This window comes from Pyxicephalus adspersus, chromosome 2 (genome assembly GCF_032062135.1).
Source record: "Pyxicephalus adspersus chromosome 2, UCB_Pads_2.0, whole genome shotgun sequence".
Taxonomy (NCBI): Eukaryota; Metazoa; Chordata; class Amphibia; order Anura; family Pyxicephalidae; genus Pyxicephalus; species Pyxicephalus adspersus.
This window is the reverse complement of record NC_092859.1, coordinates 87,291,164-87,297,632: the sequence shown is the minus strand read 5'-3', so window position 1 is coordinate 87,297,632 and position 6,469 is coordinate 87,291,164. Positions and strand designations below refer to the sequence as shown.

The 6,469-nt window shown below is 36.0% G+C and overlaps 1 protein-coding gene across 1 annotated transcript in view; it reads right to left on the bottom strand.

The window, feature by feature from the left end:
- Positions 1-6,469, bottom strand: part of TPH2 (tryptophan hydroxylase 2) — a 101,285-nt gene that overhangs the window by 45,176 nt on the left and 49,640 nt on the right. The gene's annotated exons all lie outside the window — the stretch shown is intronic.

Sequence of the window (6,469 nt, the reverse complement as noted above, 5' to 3'; positions counted from 1 at the left end):
ATAAACAATTCTCTGGTCCTTGGAATGTTCTAAAATTATTTAAATCTAAGCTCACAAATAAAGCCAAAATGATAATTCAATAACCTGTAGAGACACCTTTTGCAGCAACAACATGAAACAATTATTTCTGCATGACCTTTAGTCTCTACCAACTTTATGGAAGAATCTTTCTTCATTCTTTTTGCTTCAATTCATTGAGATTTTCAGGCATTTATTTATAAACACACATCTACATTTAGGTCTTATCTGTCCAAAGGACATTGTTTCAGAAGTATTGTGGTTTGTTCAGATGCCTAAGCCATGCTTCTATGTTCTTTTTAGATAGAACAGGTTTACTCTTAGCAGCCCTTCGAAAAACACCACAGTACTCTGGTCTTTATCTAATTGAACTATCATAAACTTTAATGTGTAGTGTGCCAACCAGTGCTCGAGTTTTTTTTCCCCCTAAGCATTGCATGATTGTACGTTAAATTGTCGAGATGTCCACTCCTGGGAATACTGGCAGCTGTCTTGAATGTTTTCCACTCTTTCATTGTAAAAATCTGGAGTTCAGATTGTGTGGAAATGGCCCTATAACCTCCCCCAGATGGATGGGCAGCAACTTTTGCTTCTCTAATATTATTGCTGATGTCTTTCTTCCTTGGTGTTGTGATAAAACATCTTCAGAGTTATTAAGAGCAGCAATCCACCAAAAAGTTGTCTCACTTGCTCATGAACAATTAAATGCATTTTGTTAGCAGTGGCTGCACATACCTCTTTATTTCATATGAAAGTGTTAGGGTGTACTTAGGATTTCACTTACTGCTTCTGCATTTTAGTCTTTGGTAAATAAATAATGACACAGTGGTATCTGTAGTGTGTTTTTTAAACTTGAGGTTAGACCTAAATAATTTTAGAGAACCTTTAAGTCCTGGTATGCAAAACCATAGAATTAAAATAATGTATACTTTCTTTCTTTGTGTTTAAAGGAAGCTCGGAGAGAGACATAATAGATATTAGTGTATTGTGTGTCCTTTTCTGTTACTAGTCTTACTTTATATCATTATAATTGTCTGTTCTATTGTGCTTGCATTGTTCAAAGGGTAAAGGTTTGGCTTTGTGGAAAAACAAAATTCACAATAAAGTTACACCAAACACTAACACACAACATAATTGTGCCCATAGCTGCCCTAAACTGTATTATCTTACCATCCCTGCTAAAAATGGTTGAAACTGAAAATCCTACTATGAGTTCAACTTTTTCACCAAAATTGAAATGTCCAATTACGACCATAACAATCTATTACCAAACCAGTTTTAAACTAAAGATTGTAATGTATCATTCTTACGTAAAGTGGACCTAAACTTTTTTTTTACGTCACGCATCCTGGGAGGCTCTTGGCTGCTCCTTCTGTGCATGCCTGATATTGGGCATGTGCAGAAGGGGCATTTTTTTCACTAAGGGCAAAGAGATTACGCATGCGCAGTGAGATCGGCTTTCCCCCCCCCTTTACAGTGGGCTACATCACCCGATCTCGCACCTACGCAGTAAGAGACTGAAGATGGCGGTAAACAGCAGTTCCTCAGCGCTGGGACAAAAAATAAAGTGTATTTTTTTTTTTTACTTTGGTTCCGCTTTAAGTATTTAAGTATTTAATTTCTTAAAATGCCATTGGAAAAACATATTCTATTTACACTCAGGTCACACCAGTAGATGGCACTGTGTCCTCACAAACCTTGGTGATCCAGCAAACTAGGAATGGATTTCTAAAGTAATTTGCTATTCCTTAGCAAATGTTTTCAATCCTGGACCAGATACATTCCAGGTTTGCTGGGTCACCCAGGTTTACTGATGACAGTGTATCCTCTCCAGCCTTGGAGAGCTTTATTAAAACAGGCCCAAAGTGTACAACAAATGCTAGTTTGTTACACACTTTACATGAGGATGCAGAGTCATCTACTGGTGGTGAATACTAATGCACAAATGATCTACCATAACCCAAAGTACAAAACACTTTAACCTGTAAAAAGCGATGGAAATATATAAAAACTGCAGTTATTTTTTTTACCTTTTTTAAATAAATGTTTTAAAACACACTATGGATTATTTATTCATGTTAATTTAAATTGGGATTTCTATCGATTACTGCTGTGAATGTAAGCAGAGATGGCTGCATGTTGTCCCTGGGTTAATACTCAGATCAAAGCATTTTCCCTTTATTTTCACATAAAAATACTTTATACTTGGATTGGTTTTTATTTAGGTATATACAGTAATAAACAGGAAAATAAACAGAACATCTAAGAAATAAATTAAAATAATAAGTATTTAGTTATTGATGATACTGGCCATATGCAGTTTTTTTTATTTGTGTCTATTACAGACCAGTGCACTACTGACCACTGACCACATCCAATTTGCCATGGACATTTCATAGACAATAGCTCGATTTATAAAACAGGGAATCTGACATTACCTCAATCATTCCCTGGTGGGTATCTTCCAGGTCAATGTGTTTCAATTGCAGTAACTGATTCCCCTCAGGGAATGTGAGGGAATGCCAGATTGCCTGTTTTAAAGATAGAACCCATAATGTTTATCCTTTGAACTAAAGGGAAAATTATTATGATATGATGAGGAATGAACTACAAATGGAAGTCATTTTTCTTGCTTTAAGGATCATTAATGATTCACCTAATTCTATGCTTCAACCAAGAATGTCCTTCATGAGCAAAGTACAGACTCCATTTTTCATATAGATGCTATTGTTTAGGAGAACTTCCAATACATGTTTGCAATAGTTTATCAAGTTTTTTCCAGTGTGTGCTCCTCCTACTTGCTGGGCACATTTTGACCCCCAATCACCATCCACTGCCACACTCGTGCTATACAGCCCAAAAGGGCCTCCAGATCCTTCACAATACAGTAGAACCCCGGTTATCAGGAACTCAGATAACCAGAAAATTTAGATAACCGGCAGCCGACAGCTCCGCTCTCTTGATTGCTTGTGCAGCCCTAGCAGAGCTGTGGAACGTGTTCTTTATCCAAGAACACAACTCCTGCATCTGCGTCTGCATCCAAGAACACACACCACAGGTCCGCTAGGGCTACAGGAGCAATCAGGAGAGCGGAGCTGTCAGGAGAGCAGAGAAGAGTTCCTCTGATTGCTCCACTCCATGATTGGCTGGGAAAAGGGAAACCTTGATGAAGGCTCAAGCAGCTGAACGTGTAGTGCTGAATGGCTGTTTCTGAGTAACCTCAGTTAACAGGAAATTACACTTATCTGGAATCTGTTAATCTGTGTGGGTGCCAGATAACCAAGGTACTACTATACTAGCAATGAACCTGGGGTTTGTATTTTGTCAGTTCAGCCTGGATCTGATAAATACTTCTTGTCTAGTTGGTGTTCTAATCATTTGCCTTCGGAATCACTAGCTAATTGCCATACATCTAGATGAATGCTTGTTTCAAGTGTATGACTGCTACTATTTTACACCCAGTCAATCATCTGGTATTTCCCTCTCTGGTTTAGTCAATGTACTGCCTCCACCCATAAACCCCCACCTTCAGAATTAACCTCCATGCAATTATCACTTTACCTATTACATTTTCATTAAATAATTTACCATGTTTGTTAAACTACTAAGGAAAGAAAGTTCTTGTTGTGACACAACTACCCTGAAGGTTGCACAGCCCAAATTCCTGGGTCAAGGGAATAAGCTGTAGACCTACGGCTGTAGGCTACAAAAGGCTTAAAGTATACTAAATTAACTTTCTACAATCAGTCATCCTGAAGTATGAATGATTTTCCTTGTAGCTAGGAGTAATCCCTACCACCAACCCTTAAGCAACATGGTTGAAGGCTTTAATGCGTTGTATATCACTTGTTAGCACCAAGCTTGTATAACATTAATGAAGGTAAAACTAGCATTACACCTGTGCCGTGTTCTGTAAAGTAAGTACAGATAAAGATTTGAATAAAAAATAAAAGCCAGTATAAGAGAGCCAGTATGTAAACTCTTTTTATCTTTCTTTACACTCTGCCTTAAAATATGGTACCCAAGTGTTTATTTATCACATGCAGCTCTCAGCATTTGCTGCTTTGCATTTTAGTGCTGTTGACTGACTTGGCGATAAAGTTATATAAATTATTTAGATGTGGCCACATTTTTTATCTATTATTTTTGCATTTTCCAAGGGCAGTGAAGCAATGTCCCTGGTTCACTAATAAATAATAACTGGATCTCTGCCAAGCACATTATCAGTGTGGGGATAGTGTTATTTTAAAATGCTATTGCTGTTCTTGTGTCTACAGCCTTTTACCATACTCATCATTTATATTTAGATCTGAACTGCCAGATGGGACTTAAAAGCTATGCAGCATTTCTAAGATCTTTATCAGCCTTAAAATGTATTCACAGTAACAGTGTCAAATCCATAATATTACACCATATTTTCCTAGATACTAGTCAGTGGGATTGATTTACTAAGGGAGTCGAGGATTTTCTCTTGGCAAAGTAGAGTTGCGTTTTTTTTAAATTTCTAGTCAGGTGCAGGAAAATGTTAAAAAACAAGGGTTTTGCCTTTGCAAGCAAGTAGTTGACTATATAAACACATCTTTACTTTCCTAAAGCTGAATTCCAGCCTTACCTTCAGTCTTGCATTGCTGTACTGGCTCCTGTACTGAAATAACTAAATCTGCCTCATTTGGGTCTAAAAAAACACCCAACATCATCTAGCACCTTCTTCCCCAATTGGACTATATCCGCCCTGTGCCTTTAATTTATTGGATTTTAGTTATATCAATCATGGAGGGTCAGCATCACATGTGGATGTTATCTGCATGCAAATGTCTGCCTTGAAACAATCAATTCTTTTTGATATCTGAATAACTCAGGAGTTTGCTGGTTTTGAGCATTCAGTATTAACTCAGTGACAAGGAGAAAAGACATTAGCCATAACCTAAGAAAAGCAAATATTGCTTCCCAATAATCTGGGAAGGGTTTTAAGGCCATTTCCAAACAATTTGAAATTCATCATTCTAAGAAGTATTATTCACAAGTGAAAATTTTCAAGACCCTTGAGTTGATGTCCCAGTCAATTCACACCAAGCTCAGAAAGCGCATTGTTCAGATAAATAACAAACAACTCAGGGTTGCAAGTTAGATGTAAAAGATAATGACAATACAATTAGGAAAAGACTAAACAAGTATGGATGCCACAATAGCCTTGTACTTTACTCTTTAATAAATAATCATAATGTTCCCCGCACTTTTGTCTTGCTTTATATTGCATCACTAGAGTTTGCTGAGTTTTACATTTTATCTAGGTTCACAAGTCTGCTAAAGATAACAGTGGTAAAATTAATTTATAATTTTCAAGATCCTCCAACTGCAAAAAAAAGTACAACAATAAACATAAATAAATGAGTTTCTTTAGGATCAAAATTGTATTGATATATAAAAATAAACAAATTTCATGTAAATGCTCTACCATGTAAAAATGCAATCAAACCCTTGAAAAGAAGACTTATCCTCATTTGTTATTATAGGGGAGAAATTGCACACAGCTTTTTTCCAAGAGCTATTGATTGCAGTATTTGCTACCAAAAGATCATGAAAGCTTAGTAAAAATCTGTTATTGTCCAGCCTTGTGCCCAATATCGCTGCACCCCTTGACTAATATGCAACCCTCTAGAGCTGAAATGTGTACATCTAATCTTTCCACAAGAACAGAATTTTTGTTTGTAACAGTTTTTACCAAGAAATAGATAACTTTCCCTGAATAAACGCTATTACAGTACACTGACACTGCTATGGTTACTATGGTGTGATTTCCAACAAAAGACACTGTTTTATATCATTAGATGACAAATGTTTTTTTATTGAAAAAAAAAAGGTTCACCACAATGTAAATAAATCAGTGATAAGATTGATATTTATTTATGTTACTCATAAAATGAACAGGCTGCAGAAGACATAATTAATGTGAATCCTCTGCAATAGATCTATAAAATCTATCACAATTAATGTATATTCTGCCCAGCAAACCTTATAAACAATAATTATATCCCTAATTATGATTTGTGACTATCGATTATTCACACATCTTGCACACATTCTGTAGAGGAGCTAGACCAGTTCTAAATAGTAAACAGGAATTACAATCATTTATGCTCTATTTGGGGATGTTGTAGATCTTGCATAAACTGTCATCAAATAATACTTTGTTTTATATTCAGAAGTTCCTAAAAATGAACAAATATAATATTAAAAAATTAACAACAAACTCAAATAGCAATTCTGTGTAAAAACTGTACCATAGGCTTTAGTGGGCAAAAATGCCTAAGATGGTAAAAGACAAAAAAAATCAACTATTAGTTAAACAGAAGATTGTCAAATGTTTAAAAATGTAACAAGTATTCACAACAGTTCAATGGAAAGCAGGGAGCAGATCTGGTGACCATAAAAGAATAGGATAGAGGCTTGA